Here is a 20,359-nt window from a genome sequence, read left to right on the forward strand (position 1 = left end):
ACCTGAATGTGAGACAGGAAACCATCAAAACCCTAGAGGAGAAAGCAGGAAAAGACCTCTCTGACCTCAGCCGTAGCAATCTCTTACTCGACACATCCCCAAAGGCAAGGGAATTAAAAGCAAAAGTGAATTACGGGGACCTTATGAAGATAAAAAGCTTCTGCACAGCAAAGGAAACAACCAACAAAACTAAAAGGCAACCAACGGAATGGGAAAAGATATTTGCAAATGACATATCGGACAAAGGGCTAGTATCCAAAATCTATAAAGAGCTCACCAAACTCCACAGCCGAAAAACAAATAACCCAGTGAAGAAATGGGCAGAAACCATGAACAGACACTTCTCTAAAGAAGACATCCGGATGGCCAACAGGCACATGAAAAGATGTTCAGCGTCGCTCCTTATCAGGGAAATACAAATCAAAACCACACTCAGGTATCACCTCACGCCAGTCAGAGTGGCCAAAATGAACAAATCAGATGCTGGAGAGGATGTGGAGAAACGGGAACCCTCTTGCACTGTTGGTGGGAATGCAAACTGGTACAGCCGCTCTGGAAAGCAGTGTGGAGGTTCCTCAGAAAATTAAAAATAGACCTACCCTATGACCCAGCAATAGCACTGCTAGGAATTTATCCAAGGGATACAGGAGTACCAATGCAGAGGGGCACTTGTACCCCAATGTTCATAGCAGCACTCTCAACAATAGCCAAATTATGGAAAGAGCCTAAATGTCCATCAACTGATGAATGGATAAAGAAATTGTGGTTTATATACACAATGGAATACTACGTGGCAATGAGAAAAAATGAAATATGGCCTTTTGTAGCAACGTGGATGGAACTGGAGAGTGTTATGCTAAGTGAAATAAGCCATACAGAGAAAGACAGATACCATATGTGTTCACTCTTATGTGGATCCTGAGAAACTTAACAGGAACCCATGGGGGAGGGGGAGGAAAAAAGAAAAAAAAAAAAAAGAGGTTAGAGTGGGAGAGAGCCAAAGCATAAGAGACTGTTAAAAACTGAGAACAAACTGAGGGTTGATGGGGGTGGGAGGGAGGGGTGGGTGGGTGATGGGTATTGAGGAGGGCACCTTTTGGGATGAGCACTGGGTATTGTATGGAAACCAATTTGACAATAAATTTCATGTATGAAAAAAAAAAAAAAAAGAAAATGACATTGAAATGAACCTGAGAACCAGAGAGGTACTAGATGGAAGCTGTGTATATGCAATCAAATTCAAGAACATAAAATGTTTTTTTCCTGCTTTCATGGTCATTGTACTATACTTGGAATAATTAGGAAAAAAACACACCACAAAGAAGCTAATGTTCAAAAAGGCAGAGATCCTGGAAAGTCTTTGAACCCCTCCCCAGAAATAACTTCACCCAATAAGATTAAAATTCCCGATCAAAGTTAGCAAAAATACCGAAAGGGAAGGAAGACAGTTGTGAGACTTCCTGTTCCCACACACGTTTACCACCACACAAATGCTTAATAAACGTGGGGTTCCCACAGCAAGTAATTTCCACTTTCACCACCTATAGGGAATAGCATTACATCACCGTCCCCGGAAAAATTGCTGAGGTTTCCATCACTCGTGACCTGGTTGGTCTAGGGGCAGATAAACAACAGAGAAGAAATAATACATACAGAAGGATGGATCTTCACTGTCATATAATCAATCAGCAAGCATGTATTGACTGCCTGCTACTACTTAAAATTCTGTCCATGGTGTTATAGGAAAATCCAACATTAAATGCAAAAGCTTCATGTGATTTACAAAGTCAAGCAAACCCACAGTAAATGGCAACAAAAAGCCTCTGGCCGAAATTTTAAGCGAGGGCCCTGACACTGATTCACTTCTGTGTTTTAAGATCCCCACGTATAGTTAGGGCTCCGTCTGTATCTGTTGAATGAATATCAAAATGAAAGTAAAAATATGGCAGTGATTCGGTGTCTTAGGTGATCCATGAGTCATGAATTCAAAGCTGTTAGAATCTTTAGGAGAACTTTGGTCAGCAAGCTTTGTAGGGAAAACACAGGATGCCAGATATCCAATCCAGTAAAATGGAGATTCCCTGCACTCCAGCTTGAAATCAGATGATATTCAGGGTCTATCTACCGTTGACTGATTTACTGGCCTCAATAGCGAATGTTACATCGGTCGGCCCTGCACCGCACGCACACCCTCCTTCTTTGGATAATAGCATCTAAGTTGGCATTTTTTCCACCCTGGGTTCACACAGTTGAGCCAAGCCCCTCGCTAACCCCCAGACACGAAGATGAACAATTGGCTCGGGTCAGGACAATGCAGGGTTTCCTTCCACTTGACCACAGTGATTGGTTTAGGTATATTGGGTGGCTCAAGATAGGCTTATGAGACACAATTGCAAAATTCAGGATTCATGCTGGGACTACTAAGGTGGGGAAAAGCTCTGTCTTCCTACCAGAATTTAAACTTTTGGATGTAGGTTTGATGCTAGACATTTTAACTTTGTCAGCAGAGAGGTAAGCAGACTCTAGAGGTGCAAAAAAGCGTGTGTGTGCATGTGTGTGAGAGAAAGACAGACAGACAGATTAACCACCATTTGGTCACCTGGATACAGCTGTGCCTGCAACTGGCTATACCCCATGGTCACCAACAAGTTCCCATGCTTACCTCAGCAAATTTGAGGCGGTTTCCCATGGCTTCCTAGCAAAATAACTTGAATAGGACAGCAATGCAGAGCAAGCCTCACACTAGTCTGACTCCCAGTGGGACATTCCCTGGTGAAAGTGGGTGTCACGAGAAAGGAATTCAAGTTTAGGGATGAGCGCGTAACAGTGAAAGGGACCTCCCCACTCCGTGCCTGAGGTTTCTCATCTGTGAAATGGGAATAGTCATAAAACCTGCCTTATTGTGGAGGATTAAGTAAATCAGTACGTGAATAGTACCCCAAATATTAGCCAATATCATTATTACTGTTATTCCCATTTTATTATGTCAATGCCAGAGTTCTGTTGCTCTATGTAAAGGCACCAGTTTGGCATCAGATTTGAACTGTTACCAAGTTGAATGAACTATCCATGGGGCTATTAATTATTGGGTAAAATAATCATTTATTCAGTCATTCAGAAAGGAAGCCTGTGTCCAGGTCTGGGATTTGGCCTAACACTTGAATTCACTTGAGCAACCATGGATAAACAGAGGGTCCCTGGAGGACAGGTTACTTTTTTTTTTTTTAGTGTTTATTTATTTTTGAGAGAGAGAGAGACAGAGCGTGAGTGGCAGAGGGGCAGAGAGAGAGGGAGACACCGAATTTGAAGCAGGCTCCAGGCTCCGAGCTGTCAGCACAGAGTGCGACGCGGGGCTGGAACCCACAGACCGTGAGATCGTGACCTGAGCCGAAGCCCAACACTTAACAGACCGAGCCACTCAGGCACCCCTTAGGACAGGTTACATATAACTGAAAGAGCCTGTAAGGACCAGGAGGCCTGGGGCTCTGTCTGCAGCCGCGGAACCAGCCAAAGGTCCCCTCTCCTCAGAATCCAATGGGGAAAAGGATAATGGTAGCTTTAGCATGAATCTTGAAGCTGTTGTAAAAGAAAATAACAGTGTCGGTAATTTCGCCTTCCTGTTTAAGCACTTGGTGAGGTGCCGTCCCCTAAATGAAACTGGGAAGTAAGAAAAAAACACATTCACACACCAGCATACCGACAGACCCACAGGCCCCCTTGGCCGAAGATTTCTAGCACACGGAAGTTCTCTTAGAGCAGAGTTGGGGGACCCGGGCCAGACTGCAATATATGAATTTCCCTCTGATGTGGAAAAACAGGAAAAGGATGGAAGGAAGGAAGGAAGGAAGGAAGGAAGGAAGGAAGGAAGGAAGGGAGCAAGGGAGGAAGGGAGGAAGGAAGGAAGGAAGGAGGAAGGAAGGAAGGAGGAAGGAAGGAAGGAAGGAAGGAAGGAAGGAAGGAAGGAAGGAAGGAAGAAGGAAGGAAGGAAGAAGGAAAGGAGGAAGGAAGGGAGGAAGGGAGGAGGAAAGGAGGAAGGAAGGAAGGAAGGAAGGAGGAAAGGAGGAAGGAAGGAAGGAAGGAAGGAAGGAAGGAAGGAAGGAAGGAAAGGAGGAAGGAAGGAGGAAGGAAGGAAGGAAGGAAGGAAGGAAGGAAGGAAGGAAGGAAAGAAGGAAGGAAGGAAGGAAAGAAGGAAGGAAGGAAGGAAGGAAAGAAGGAAGGAAGGAAGGAAAGAAGGAAGGAAGGAAGGAAGGAAAGAAGGAAGGAAGGAAGGAAAGAAGGAAGGAAGGAAGGAAGGAAGGAAGAAGGAAGGAAGGAAGGAGGAAAGGAGGAAGGAAGGAAGGAAGGAAGGAAGGAAGGAAGGAAGGAAGGAAGGAAGGAAGGAGGAAGGAAGGAAGGAAGGAAGGAAGGAAAGAAGGAAGGAAGGAAAGGAGGAAGGAAGGAAGGAAGGAAGGAAGGAAGGAAGGAAGGAAGGAAGGAAAGAAGGAAGGAAGGAAGGAAGGAAGGAAGGAAGGAAGGAGGAAGGAAGGAAGGAAGGAAGGAAGGAGGAAGGAAAGGAGGAAGGAAGGAAGGAAGGAAGGAAGGAAGGAAGGAAGGAAGGAAGGAGGAAGGAAAGGAGGAAGGACTATTGGACTATTTAACATTGCCACCAGCAATGCAGAGTGGTTTCAATGTGCCCACATCTTCACCAACATTGGTTATTTTCCGTTTTTTACTTTTTTTAATGTTTATCTTTGAAGGAGAGAGAGACAGAGCGTGAGCAGGGGAGGGGTAGAGAGAGAGGGTGACACCGAATCCAAAGCAGGCTCCAGGCTCTGAGCTGTCAGCACAGAGCCCGATGCGGGGCTCAAACCCACAAATCACGAGTTCATGACCTGACCTGAAGTTGGACGCTCAACCGACTGAGTCACCCAGGCCCCTCTTTGCTCATTTTTAATCAGGTTGTTGGGTTTTTTTTACTGTTGAGTTGTAAGAGTTCTTTATATATCATGGTTATCAACCCCCTTATCAGATATATAATTTACAAGTATTTTCTCCCATTTCATATGTTGCCTTTATTTTTTATCATTTTTTAAAATATTTATTTTTTTTGAGAGACAGAGCGAGACAGAGCATGAGCAGGGGAGGGGCAGAGAGACAGGGAGACACAGAATCTGAAACAAGCTCCAGGCTCTGAGCTGTCAGCACAGAACCCAATGCGGAGCTCAAACCCACAAACCACAAGATCATGACGTGAGCCGAAGCCAGATGCTCAACCGACTGAGCCACCCAGGTGCCCCTCGTATGTTGCCTTTTTGCTCTGTTGATAGTATCCTTCTATGTACAGAAGTTTTAAATTTTGATGTAGACCTCTTTATTTTGTCTTTGGTCACCTATGCTTTAGGTGTCATATCCATAAAATCATTGCCTATTTTATGTCATGTCTCTGTGCATTCTTCAAAGTTCTATAGTTTTAACTCTTATATTTAGGTCTTTGATTTTTTTTGGGAGGTCTTTGATCCATTTTGAGTTAATTTTTGTATGTGGTGTCAGGTTCAACTTCATTCTTTTGCATATGGCCATCCAGTTTCCCCATCACCAATTGTTGAAAAAGAAAACGGCACTATGTTTATTTTCAAAATCACTCATAACTGTGGATTTTAAAATATTTTCTCAGGTCTTTCAGTTTTGTTCTGCGTATTTTGAAGCTCTGTGAATAAACATTTAGTATTGTTATGCTGTCTTAGTGAATTGATCTCTCATCATTGTGAATTGTCCCTCTCTTTCTTTGGTTATATTCTTTATCCTTAAGTTCACCTTGTCTGATATTAATATAGCCACTTCAGATTTCTTGTTATTATTTGCATAGTATATCTTTTTCCATTCCTTTCTGTTAATCTTTGTTATATGTAAATTAGATCTCTTGTGGGCAATGTTTAATTGGGTCTTGCTTTCTTATCCAGCCTGACAATCTCTGACTTTTAATTAAAATGTTTCCATTTGATGTAGTTACTGATATGGTTGGATTTAAGTTTACCATCTTGCTATTTTGTTTTTTACTTGGTTATCTATTATTTCCACACACACCCTGTCTTTCATTTGCTTTCTGTTGGATTGAGTATTTTTCTCTCTACTGGCTTATTATCAATATCTACCTGCTTTATTTTTTGGTGGAGTAGGGTATGGAGTTCACAATATGCAGCTTTAACATCACGGTCTACTTTCGAATTGTGATATATCTTGCACTGTACAACCCAAGAATCTTACAATAATATACTTCCATTTCACTCTTTGGGTCCCTTATGCAACTGTTGCCAAACATATATTTTCTCTTTATACACACATTGTCCACTTCCAATGTTCATTCCTTTATACAGATCCAGATTCGAACTGGTTATCACTTTCCTCTGCCTGAAAAGCTTACCTTAACATCTCTTATGGTATAGGTCTCCTAGAGGAAAAGCCTTTGTTTGCTTTCATTTTTGTAGGTTAGTTTTTCTAGATATAGAATTCTACTTTGACCTTTTTTTCCTTCCAGCACTGTGACCATGCATTTTCATTGTCTTCTGGCTTGCATTGTTCCTGACAAGAAGTCTGTGGGTATTCTTGTCCTTGAGCCCTGTTTATAATGTGTCTTTCTCTGGCTTCTTTTAAGAACATTTTCATCACTGGTTTTCAGCAACTTGATTGTGATGTGTTGTGATGTGCTTTTTTAAAAAAAAAATGTTTTTTAACATTTATTTATTTTTGAGACACAGAGAGATACAGTGTGGGCAGGGGAGGGGCGGAGAAAGAGGGAGACACAGAATCCGAAGCAGGTTCTAGGTTCTGAGCTGTCAGCACAGAGCCCGACGCGGAGCTCGAATTCACGAACCACGAGATCACGACCTGAGCCGAAGCTGGACGCTTAACCGACTGAGTCACCCAGGCGCCCTGTGATGTGCTTTTATTTGTATTTTTTCTGCTTAGTATTTATTGACCCCCTTTGACCTATGTTTCTACTTATTAAATTTGAGTAACTTTTGGCCATTATTTCTTCCAGTAGATTTTCTGTTGCCCCTTTTCTAGGGCTCCCATTTCACTATTGATCTTACCCTGCAGGTCACTAACATTATTTTTATTTTTTTCAGATTATTTTTTCCTCTGTGTTTCAGTCTAGTTTCTTTTATTATTTCTTCAAGTTCACTAATCTTTTCTTCTGCAGTGTCCAATCCCTTATTAAACTTATCCATTGAATTTGTCATTTCATTTGGTTCCACTGAAATTCTATTCATCTTTTATATAGTTTGCATTTCTTACCTCATTTCACTTCCTCTTGACTATATTTATAAGAACTATTTTAAAGTCCTTGTTTGATAATTCTATCATTGCTATCATTTCGGGGTCTGTTCCTATTGATTATTTTTCCTCTGGTTATGAATCATCTCTTCCTGCTTCTTTGAAGTCTAGTAACTTTTGATTGTGATTATAAACATCTCACTATTTTGTGTCTGGATCGTGTTGTCTTTCTTTAAAGGGGTTTGGAATTTCTTTTGGCAAGTGTTAATTTACTTGTAGATTAACTTAATTCATTTCAACTTATTTTACAGCTTTGTTAGGTTGGATCTAAAGTATCCATTACCTTAGAGCTAGTTTATCTCTAGTACTATGGCATGACTTCTGAGGTCTCTAATAAGTCCCTCGGTGGTTGCAGTAAGCAGAATAAAGCCCTCCTGAAATGTCCACATCTTGATCCCTGGAACCCGGGAATATATTAGGATACGTGACAAGGGGGGAATTAAGGGAGCAGCCAGAATTAAGTTTCCTAACCATCTGACTTTAAAATGGGAAGATTGTCTTGGCTTATCCAACAGTTTTTAAACACTGAAGAGGGAGGCAGAGGACAGAACTAGAGAGGGAGAGAGTGTGAGGATTCAGCTCAGTGTTGTTGACTTTGGAGGTGGAAAAAGGGGGCCGTGAATCAAGGAAAGCAGGTGGGCTGAAGCGGGTGAAAGACGCAAAGATGTGAATTCTTCCTTAGATCCTCCAGAGAGGAATGCACCATGCCAACACTTTGATTTTATGCCAGTGAGATCTGCATCAGACTTCTGACTTACAGAACTGTAAGATAATGAATTTGTGCTGTTTGAAGTCACTCAATGTATAACACTTTTTTACAGTAGCCATAGAAAACAAAGAGAGTGGTCAGTGAGCTTTCTCCACCTTGACTAGATGGAACTCAGATCATTGTCTCCCAGATAATTGCGAATGCTGAGAAACTTTCAGTTTATAGCTCCCCGATAGTTCTTCCCCCCTTGTTTTGTTCCTCTTCTCTCAGGGATTATAGGCCTGCTGTCCAGGGTCTGGAAATAACTGTATCATATGTTTTATGAGTGTGTCTAGTTGTTTCTGGCAGGAGGAAAACAAGGAGATTGGTTATTCCAGTGTGACTAGACTAGGAGGGACACATAGTCAGGCCATAACAGTGCTTTCCATAGAAGTTACTGGTTTCCAAAAAGATTGGGAATATTTTCTCCCTCTGCTTCTATGGCCCATTGGCTATCCTTTATCATTTATTTATTTATTTTTTAATTTTTTTTTTCAACGTTTATTTATTTTTTGGGGGGACAGAGAGAGACACAGCATGAACGGGGGAGGGGCAGAGAGAGAGGGAGACACAGAATCGGAAACAGGCTCCAGGCTCTGAGCCATCAGCCCAGAGCCCGATGCAGGGCTTGAACTCCCAGACCGCGAGATCGTGACCTGGCTGAAGTCGGACGCTTAACCGACTGCGCCACCCAGGCGCCCCTTCTATCCTTTATCATTTAATGCCAGCAGCAAATATTTAATGAGGTAAATTTGATTTGCTGGAATGTGTACCAGGATATGGTTAGGATACAGTTCTGGCCCTCGAGGGCCTTTCTTTTTATTGTGGAATTCTATTTTTGAAATATTAAAGTATTAACTGATTTTTTTTATGTGTGCTCAGTCCTTTCTTCTACCCATTGCCCCACAGATGGCTTTCCACACACCGTGGACTCTCACACAAGCCTCTTTATCGTCACACACATGAAAGCAACATGAAAATGCTGAGGTTGGGACCCACGGTGGGAAGCCTTACAATCAAGAATGAGAGAAAACTACACACTTAACTACCAATGAAACGCCAAGCAGAAACGAAGATGTCCTCACCAGACGATGGTCTTGAAGACCAGAAGCTCAGCTCCACAGCCCAGAACTTAGACACAGCTCCTAAGGAAATTAGGAAAACCTCAAATTAACTAGAATTCCTCTTCTGCTGTGCCAGTAGCATGGAAACTCAAGGAAGAAATTAAATTTAAAAAATCACATTTCTTGCACCCTGAAATCAATACCTACAATATTGCCCAACTGGGGAAGCAGGACATTTCCATAAAAAGAGAGGCACTGTCATTGGCTAGTAGATATGGGGAGTAAATAAGCTATATAGCAGACACTTTCTACAGAAATTCAAGGCCTCTGCAGCCACAGAGGTGGAGAGAACATCATGGATGGCGGCGGCCTTCTTGCAATATTAACCGACCAGAGTGGTTAAGGTGATGCATAGTGCCCAACAAACCAGGTGCTATAATAAGGAAACCCCAAATGAATTTTGTTTAATGTTTACTCATTTTTGAGAGACAGAGAGAGACAGAGCACAAGCGAGGGTGGGGCAGAGAGAGAGAGACACAGAGAATCCAAAGCAGGCTCCAGGCTCTAAGCTGTCAGCACGGAGCCCGACGAGGGGCTCAAATTCATGAACAGTGAGATCATGATCTGAGCTGAAGTCAGACGCCTAACTGACTCAGCCACCCAGGCGCCCCAGGAAACTAATGATAATAGGAGTTTACTCCCTGCATATATAATAGATTAACAGGGGTAATCCTGGTTGGTAGGTGATTTCTTCCACATGGTCATTCAAGGCCCCAGGATGTTAGGTCTCCCCAGCACAAGGAGGGATCTTGTCACAACACGGAGAATTACTAATGGAAAAAGCCATCCTAGTTCCCAATTGCCTAGTGCTTCTTGAGTGCCGGGCACTGCACATTCAACCCTCACAACAGTCCTTTGTGAAGAAGCGAGGGCTTGGAAAGGCTTGCACCCAATTCTGGCTAACCCCAAGCCAGATTCTTAATCATTCCACTCTCCATCAGCTTTTTGATTTATGCTGACGTTGCATTCCTGAGAAGTGACAGCTAATTCAAAACCATGTGAAGCAAAAATGAATTTTCTTACCAGAAATGAAGGAAAAGTGAAGCAGGAGAAATGCTCCAGTAGATTGCAAAAGATTCTAGTCATGCAAATGTTTTCACCATATTGCATTAATGTGAGCAGTAAAGAAACAGTTTATGGGGGAAATTGAATATATTAAAATTTATTCATGGAATAACAACGAGAAAAAAAATAGCCACTCACTAATGGAGGAGTGGCCAATACAGCCTCAAAAGGCTGGTATACAAGTCTGGAGTTTCTACACTGTAAGAATTCTAATGTATAAAGACTTTCTTCATGTCAGTGGTATTCTCAGCTGAACACCCATTATTCTTGGTGGCCCTGCTTAACTATTTTCTTAGCTTTTTCATCAGAGCAAAGCATATGGCTGAAGCCTGTGGAAAGAGTAACTACTACTAATTATTAATAATAGTCAAGAGTGCTACGTGCAGACACTATTCTAAACACAGGCCTTTCTTCACTGGGTCTTCAGGTTCATCCAATAGGATAGCTTCTTTATTATCCCCATTTTGCAGATGAGGGAACTGAGGCACCGAGAGACTGAGTAACTTCCTATGATGGTTACTTTTACGTGTCCATTTGGTTGGGCCAACTGGCCTAAGTGGCTGGGCCACAGAACCCACATAGTTGGTTAAACATTATTCTGGATGTTTCTATGAGGGTGTTTCTGGATGAGATTTACATTTAAATCTGTGGACTTTGAGTAAAGCAGATTGCCCTCCATGATGCTGGGGAGGCTTTATCCAATCAACTGAAAGCTTGAATAGAACAAAAGGCTGACCTTTCCAAGAGCAAGAAGAAATTCCGCCAGCAGACTGCCTTTGAACTTGAACCGCCATTCTTTCCTGTGTCTGCAGCCTGCCAGCCTCCCCTATCAGATTTTGGACTTGCTGACCCACCGCGATCACATAGGCAGATTGCTTAAAATAAATCTCGCGCGCGCGCACTTTCTCTCTCCCTCCATCAAATCCTATTGGTTTTGTTTCCCTGGAGAACCCCATGTCCCCACCTAACACACTTACTTGCATAAGGTTACATACCCAGTGAAAGGTAGAAATGGCTTCCAGTCCTGCAGTCTGGTGCCAGAATCCATACTCTTGATGGGAACTGTCCTGTGAGCCCTTTCTCAGTGCAGTTGGTAACCTCTGGGTTTTTTTGTTTGTTTGCTTGTTTTAATTTTTTTTAACGTTTATTCATTTTTTGAGAGAGCATGAGCAGGGGAGGGGCAGAGAGAGAGGGAGACATAGAATCCGAAGCAGGCTCCAGGCTGTGAACTGTCAGCACAGAGCCCGACGCGGGGCTCGAAGTCACGGACCATGAAATCATGACCTGAGCCGAAGTCAGACGCTTAACCGACTGAGCTCCCCAGGCACCCCTGGTAACCTCTGTTTTGACGCTGGTAGTGATAGCTTTCTCCCACTCTTTCATAGTCACTGACCATGTCACTCAAGACGATGCAGACTACCCCAGAAGCTAGCTGCTGTAAGAAACAAACCCGAGATTTCCAAGGCCAACGACAGCAGATGCTTACTTCTCACTTTACGTGAGAGATGACAAGGGCCTTCCCGGTTGCTAGGTGACCTTCCTGCACACACCGATTCAGGGACCTGGAGGCTCTGTCACCTTCAACATGTGGCTTCCAAGGTGACCTTGGGGCTTGACTCTGCTCCAGCCAGCCAGAAGGGGAAGGGGCAGGGGCAGGGTAGGTCATGCATGAGAGGTTTTTCACTTAGTACTGCTAAGGAGTTTTCTGTTTAAAAAAAAAAAAAATTGACAGGCAACATAAATTGTACTATTCTAAAATTATTTTATGTGTGTGTGTCGCTCATTTCCCTTTTATTTTATTTCAAACTACTTAAGAGGGCGTAAATTAGATGCAGGTGTATTTCTTAATGAATCAGCCAAACTGACTTGACGGCTGTTTTATATGGCGGATATTAAGAGAGAAAGTCGGAGATAAGGTTGGGGAGAGATTATGGAAGGCCTTGAATGCCAGGCCGAGGAGCTTGGACTTTATCCTATGAGAGATCTAAAGTTCTCCGTCTTTCTCCTCTGAACTAAAAGCCCCTATTCTCTATGCCACCTTAGCATGGGTGACATTTCACCAGCATACATGAGAATGATCATATTTAACTTGACATTGTTTGCTTATTTCCCCTCTTCTCTCCTCACCCATCACCTGGTTAAACTGTATGGGTCTCAAGGACAAGGACCATGACTTACACTTTCCTCAACGCTGCACAAGCCTGTCACATATGAAGTTTCAGGACTACATTCTGTTGAAATTCTGGACACACATGTCCCTACGCCTTCAAATATCCCACAAACTGGTGAATATAAACAGCATATAATTTCCTCCCCAAAGGCACTATATTTTAATTGAAAAATACGAACGATGATTTCAGGCTTCTAATGACTTTGTAAACTACGATGTTCTGATCAGACTTCTCACCAAAATGGCTTAATCCATTATGCTCCTGGTTTGGGGCCTGTTCCCCTCCAACTGCTTTCGTATCATAAGCCACACTGCCATCACCTTTGACACTCCACTCTTCGAAATTCTTGTTACTGGGGTGCGGGTAGATCTCTCAGGCCTCTTTGTTTCCTCATTTTCACCACTAAGAGATGTTTCAGGGCCTTTTGTTTCACCAAAGCATGTTTTAAAACTCACATCATAAGATGTATTGCGTAAGAACGACCAGCAGAAAACAAAATCCTGTTTGTGCTGGTAATTAGCTAGCACCATTCACCAGTGAGAAATGCTCTCCCCCACAAACCTGAGTCTCAAATTCATGGCTCAGCAAAATTACAAATGACCACACATCGTGGATCCTGGAGTTGCAAAATAACCAAAACCATGTGTGCTGACTGTAGGATGGCAAGCGTCTGCGATATAATCGTAAATGTGACAATAGCATTGATACCTTTTGTTACCAAGCTGTGTGACTATATGTGTGTCAAACAGAATTACGTCTGTATGATTATATAGACACACACACGCACACACACACATAGACACACTCTAATGTGAGTTTTGGTACGTGTATCTTTTTAAAAGCTACCTTGAAACCGTGGCTTAAAACAATAATCATCATTTCTTTTTCTCTCACACAGTTCTGGGAGTTGACTGAGCTCCGCCAGGCGATTCTCACCAGGATCTCTTTACAGTTGCAATCAGCATGTGAGTGGAGCTGGAATCATCTGGAAGTCCACTTCACACACTTGTTCGGGGCCCGGACTGGAGAGATCCAAAGAGCTGGAAGCTAGGGCTGGAAGACAGATGGTTCCCTGGACATCTTTCTCTATTTCGATGAGGTCTCTCTATGTGGTCATTCCACTATGGTGGCTTCAGAGTAGCTGGACTTTTTACGTGGCATCTCAGCACCCCAAAAGCACAGGTCCCAGGAGAGAGAGAGAGAGACAGAGAGACAGAGAGAGACTCTAGCAGAATGGGTGCTGTGCTCTTACATAATCACATAAACCTCATCATGTACATCCCATTCATTACCTTTGCCACCTTCCATTGGTTAGAAGCACATCACGGGTCCCACCCACACTTGTGGGGAGGGGAATGACACAGGGTCGTGACTCCTAGGAGCAGAGATCGTGGGGCCACCCTAAAGTCAGTCTGCCACACGCAGTGAAGTTGAGCAATGGCCCCCAGGTCACACAGCTAGTGGGCAGCACAAACAGTTTTAGACCTCCAGCAGTCTGACTCCAGAGTCCCCGTTCTCAATTATTACACTAGAGGGACACTCCGTAGGAGTGAATATTTCTTAATTGTTATAATTCTTATCTATCTATCTATCTATCTATCTATCTATCTATCTATCTATCTTGAGAGACAGAGAGCATGCACAAGCGTGGGAAAGACAGAGAGAGGAGAGAGATGATCTCTCAAGCGGGCTCCACACCCAGCAAAGAGCTCTATGAGGGGCTTGAACTCTCCGGTCATGACCTGAGCCCAAATCAAGAGTCAGACACTTAACTGACTGAGCCACTCCGGCGCCCCGTTATCATTCTCATTTTAAATGAATACGTTCTCCTCTGCGCCCTCAGTCAGCGACTAAGCTGACGGAATCATGCTTGAGTCTGCAAAGCTCCAGACCAGCCCCTGGCACGCGGCGGCTTTCATGTAGGTGACGCCGTATCTATTACCGAGGCTTCCCCGGTGACACATCCTCCATGGTTAGAACCTTCGGGTCACAGTAATAGACCTAACATATCCGTACAAAGCGAAAGAGATCTTGTCGGAGGGCTAGCCATTTCCCTGGAACATCTTTAGGCCAGAAGGCACGTGGACAGGAACAAATGGGAAGTGTCTCGATGGAGGAAAGTCTTGTAGATGCTGGGATGTCAGCCTTGGAAGGGACTCCGGCAGCAGCTGATGTTCTACAACGCAACGGGCTGAAAAAAACCCCACATCTCTGTAAAAATAAAGAAAAGCCTAACTGGCTGCAGCTGCCGTCCTCCCAATAATTAGATTTGGAAGATTATTGCTGAGATGAATGGAAGATATCATATGGTCACTGCTAGAAATATTTGCCATCCCTGTCTAACTGCACTACACTTGAGTTCTTAGCAGACCCACATATGTTTGTTTTTAATTAAAATGTGCTGAATGAACCGTTAGCTGCACTGAAATAATGAAGAAAAGCAACACAAGACAAATCAGCTAATTGACAACTCCAAGGATTCTATTTTATACCCTTCAGTCATGTTAATGGAGATTTCGAATATGTTCTAGTTGAAATAATAATTACACAGGCACAGTTACATAATAATCTAAAAGTAGATAAAAATATATTATACATAACTACAGCAGCAAAAAAAAAACACCCACAAATGGGTCAAAGGATTACAAATTCATTCACTCGGTCTTTATTCCGTCGAGTATTTATCGGGGACTTATGGCTTATTACGTGCCAGGCCTTCATAGGCTAATGCTCATTCCTGGTGTTTTCAAATACACATTTTTGTTCAAGCTAGCATGTTCTAGAGAGTGTCGGGGTGCTATGCATGGTACATCTCCAACCACATGACGAAACAAAATAGCAAGCGACTCTTGAAAAAGCGAGACCGTAATTTTAAGTCATTTCAAAAGCTAGTTTATGTGAAGGCAGACAATCTGGCCAAGATCTTGACAAATTACATTTTATTCAGTGCACAAGAAGCTAGCACAGCTGCCTGAAGGAAAATGTATCCTGGGATTGTGTACACAGAGCAAGGCCAAAGGGCAGCCATATTCCAAATAGACCGTAAACAGGAGGTTTGTTGGACGCCTTTCCAAAGATCATGGCAGAATTTCAGCCGTGAGATAACCAGAATTCTGGCCAAAATTAGGAGTGATGGAAACTGTCACATGTCTCTGGGATATTTTGTGGAGATTAATCCCTTGGCCGAGTAGTCTCTGATGAATGAAGGAGGATAATTCAGAGTCAGTCACTGAACCCCCTGGCTCTTAACTGGAAGACTGGGCTATCAATGAGGTAAATTAACTTCAATGCATTTAGAGTTTATTTACAACAAAACTGCAAAGCCTCTGTCTCATCCATATTCAATCAGAGAAAATTGTGGCTCATCCAAGACAAGACATGAGCCAAGTCTGGGGCGAGGCGAAGGGTGACATCATCTGAAGGGGCTGGAAATGAAGTGTAAATTTGAATATCATCTGTATATAAGTGATAATTAAAGCTGTGAGGCTCAATACACGCCAAGAGAGAAAGTCAATAAAAATGAGGAAAACAGTGTCCCGAGCCACGTGTCATTTCTGCAATGGAGATTTTTAAAAATAAGACAGTGGGGGCAAGATTTCCTTTCCTTGTGGATGATCTCAAAACAGATACAGATCACTTGTCAGAAAAACTCTTATCCTTTGCAGACAATTGCCAAATCACTCGACGGTTGGGCAAGGTAAGAAGAGATTTCCTGGAAGACTTCCCTTCCGGGGAAAAATCGGTCATTTCGAGGGGTTTGGGGAGACCACTGCCCCTTCCCAAAAAGACCGTTTAGGAAATGCTAACAAAGAGAATCCCCAATCCAAGCAGACATTTGCTTTACCCTTTCAAGTCTGGTGGTAAATTTGGGCGGGAACCCCAAGGTGCTTTCATCTGGGTATTAGAGGAGTTCGTTCACGCAGAGAAGAAATGGTTTCTCTCTTCTCAGCTGTGTTTGAACACGTTAACAGTGGAATAACTAAAGGAAGACGCAATGTGAATCAAATGAAATTAGACCGGTTCATAAGGAATTATTCATTAAGAAAAGGGCAGCTTTTGCCCTAATCATCCCTCTAGAGATTTAAACGTAGGGCTCTTTTTTTTCTCCTTCCTTCCTTCCTTCCTTCCTTCCTTCCTTCCTTCCTTCCTTCCTTCCATTTATTCATTCATTCATTCATTCATTCATTCATTCATTCATTTTTGGACTACCAGCTCTCCAGACCATAGAAGCTTCCTAAAAATATCCTGTTCTTCAGCAGCATGGAGTGAGCCTAACCATGAATCATGGGTATTATGAGCTGAATTGTGGTCCTCTGAAATGCATATATTGAAGCCCTAAACCCAGATGCCTAAGAATATGACTGTGTTTGGAGGTAGGGTTTTTTTTTTTTCTTTTTTTCTTTTTTTTTTAGAAAAGCAGACTGCTACATGCAGTGTCTGGATGTGTGTGGAGTCTTGGGAGCTTGATTTCCCTTCCTTCTCCTACAAATGGACCTGGAGAGCCTGCTTGGAGATTCTAGCAGGGTTGTGCAGCTACCTGTATACCCGTGACCGAAGAACAATTCTCCTCTACTGGGGAAGGTCGTTCTCTTGGACCAAGCGCACAGGGTGTGGTGAGGAAGGAGGAGGACACCTGCCTAGCCAGCCAGATCAGCCGAATCAAACCTGGTCATCAGAGGGGTGATAGATGTCACGGCCAGATCACCCTCACATAATGGAGATAGGGTGTTTACAGAAGTAATTAAGTTAAAAGGGGGTCATCAGTATGGGCCCTAATCCAATATGACTGGTGCTCTTATAAGAAGAGGAGATCCAGACATAGGCACATACACAGAGGAAAGATCATGTGACGACACAGGCAGAAAGCACCGTCTACAAGCCAAGGAGAGAGGTTTCAGAAGAAACGAATCCTGCCAATATCTGTTGACTTCAGACTTCTACTCTCCAGATCTGGGAGACAACAGATTTCTGCTGTTTAAGCCCTCCGGTCTGTGGTACTTTATTATGGCAGCCCCAGCTGACCAAATGAATGGGACAAAGGAAGTAGGGCCAGCATAAGCATTTTCCATGGAAGATCCTCACCTTGAACCTTTGCTCTTAATCTGCAAATAGACCTATCTCGTCGATTCATTTGTTATGTCACCTTGAGCATTTTGATAGATATAACTTTTTTGAACTTTAATTGCCTCATGTCAGTATTGGGATAAAAAATCTTGGGATCATAGGACCGTTGGACTGTTGCACTAGAAATAGAGTCTCCATGAGTCAACATGAAATTGTCTCCTACCTCTTCCATCCCCTCTACAATCATGAAACGCCATGGCTTTCCAAATAGTTTTTCCTCAAAATATTCTATTACAGTTTGAAATTAGTCTGGTTTAGTCACTCACTATGACTTTGGACAAGTTACTTAAACTCATCGTTCCTCATAACCTGCTTCCTAAGGTCATAAAAATTAATATTTAAATGACGATTATTTAAAGCGTCCAGCAGAGTGCTTGGCACATGGTAGGAGTTCAGTAAAGGTTGCTTTCATCCTTCTAAAGGGACAAGCCTGTTATTCACCAGCAGAGAAATGTTTATTGCATTTGATATTATACTCATTTATTTATTTATGCCCCTCTTCAATCTAAAAGGATTTTAGTCAGCTCAGAAAAATATCTCCAGAATAAATTAGTCCTCACAAAGGATAAATAGTGTGAGATAGTAGACAAGATCATCGACCACCTTCCTATACCAAATTCAAAAGGAAGCCCATAGGGCTGATCCCTAAAGCGTCCTGTAGTTGTGTGGCCTCAAAATGCAGCGAGAAAGAGCAATGTTTTTCTAGAAAGGCAGAGGTGGAAAGAAGTCTTAATGTGCAGCTCCTTCATGGTCTTCACTTCACGCAAAAATACATTCAAAGTATCTTGAAGGACGGATGAGTTGGTCATCCATTTTTGATTTTTTAAACTGCTTTAAAAATACAAGAGATACAGAAAAGTCAAAGAATATTGTAACTAAACTCTCATATTCTGCTACTCAGAATTAGAAACCATTCCCATTTCACCGTATTTGTTGGCAATATTTCTTAAGGAAATAAAATACTACGACTGATGTCATGTTTGACTAACAGAGAGGCAACTTCTAATGCATCTGAATGATCCTTCCAGAACATTAAATGTTGACACACATGCAGGAGATACTTGTGTCGGTTCATGTGTGTGTTTTGTAAGTGAGGAGTGGTATCATATGATATGTACCATTATGTATCACACTCTCTCAACTCAACATTGTTTTCTGAGATGAGGTTGCATTGTCACACGTGGATCTTGCTAGTTCCTTGGAAGGACGGTGCTATGGGATGAATTTTGTCCCCCTACAATTTGTATGTCGACATCCTGAGCCCCAGTGCCTCAGAACGTGACTGTATTTGGAGACACGGTCTTTGAATAGATTAAAATGAGGTCAGTATGCCTAATCCCATATGACTGCTGTCTTTGTAAGAAGAGATTAGGACTCAGGTGCGTAACAGAGGGAAAACCATAAGACACAGAGAGAGAGGGTGGTCGTCTACAAGCCAAGGAGAGAGGCCTCAGAGAAGAACCAATCCGGCCGATACCTTGCTCTCCGACTCTTCGGCTCCAGATCTGTGAGATAACAAATTTCTGTCGTGTGAGCCACCTGGTCTCTGGCACTTGCTACGGCAGCCCTGGCAGACGAATACAGGCAGCACGGGATACCAACACCACGGTATTTTCAGCCGTTCCCCTACTGGTGGACATTTAGATGGAAACTAAGCACATGGCTCTGTGTGCACATGTGTGGGAGTATCTCTAGGGTAATACCTAGGAAGGGAATGGCTATGTTACAGGGGAGGCACATTTTCAAATTTGCAACATGCTGCCAATTTGCCTCCTCAAGCGTCTGTATCTGTCTATACTGTCCACAATAGTGAGGGAGCACGCCAGCTTCCCCACAGCCTTGCCAACGTTTCATGTTCTCGAACTTTAAAATTTGTGCCAGTACGATTGGCCAAAAAAAAAAAAAAAAAAAAAAAATCTTGTTGTCTCAATTGCATTTCCCTAATTATATATGAAGTGGGATGTCTTTTCATACAGCCATCGTCCATTACTTCCACGTCTCTACATTCTCAGCTTAGATCCTTTGCCTCCTCCTCCGTTTGTCGTATGTCTTGTTCTGCCGCGTTGGTGGGACTCATATGCATTCTAGATAATAACAGATCCGTCTGCTGGCTCTTCTGACCTTCTCGAAGGCTACCGCTTGTCTTTTAATCTTGTTTGTGGTGTTACGTTGACAGAAGATTTTTCATTAGGTGTAATCAGATGTACCTCTGTTCATTATTTGCCTTCTTGTGTGTCATCTTCAAAAAACAAAACCCACCACTTTGCTTCTCCAGAGTTTTTCGAGGTGTTCTATTTTCTTCTAATAGTTTTAGAGGAATTTTCCCATGCTTAGATCTTCGATACATCTTTTTAAAAATGTCTTCATTTATTTATTTTTAAATGTTTATTTATTTTGAGAGAGAAAGAGCGTGTGTAAGTGGGGGAGGGGCAGAGAGGGAGGAAGAGAGAGAATCCCAAGCAGGCTCTGCACTGTCAGCTCAAGGCCCAACGTGGGGCCTGAACCCACGAACCGTTAGATCATGACCTGAGTGGAAATCAAGAGCCAACGCTTAACTGACTGTGCCATCCAGGAGCCCCTAAAGATTTTATTTTTAAGTAATCTTTATACCCAACATGGGGCTTGAACTCAAAACCCCAAGATCCAGAGTCGTGTGCTCTACCCACAGAGCCAGCCAAACATCCCAATCTTTAGTACATCTTTAATTCATTTCTGTGATGGGCATAAGTAGGATTTTTTTTTCCCTTTTGTTTCCCTTTTGAGAGTCAATCATCCCAACACTATCTATTGATATATCAAATACTCTAATCAGG

The 20,359-nt window shown here is 42.8% G+C and overlaps 1 long non-coding RNA gene across 1 annotated transcript in view; it reads left to right on the forward strand.

Annotated features, from left to right (window-relative positions):
- LOC106976785 (uncharacterized) overlaps positions 1-18,911 on the forward strand; it is a 38,885-nt gene extending 19,974 nt beyond the window's left edge. Inside the window, exons 3-4 of the long non-coding RNA XR_003422691.2 lie at positions 8,972-9,530; positions 13,321-18,911. This is a non-coding gene — a long non-coding RNA (uncharacterized LOC106976785). The remainder of the gene's footprint in view (positions 1-8,971; positions 9,531-13,320) is intronic.
- Positions 18,912-20,359: the final 1,448 nt, after the last annotated feature.

The sequence above is a fragment of the Acinonyx jubatus genome, chromosome B3 (assembly GCF_027475565.1).
Source record: "Acinonyx jubatus isolate Ajub_Pintada_27869175 chromosome B3, VMU_Ajub_asm_v1.0, whole genome shotgun sequence".
NCBI classification, from domain to species: domain Eukaryota; kingdom Metazoa; phylum Chordata; class Mammalia; order Carnivora; family Felidae; genus Acinonyx; species Acinonyx jubatus.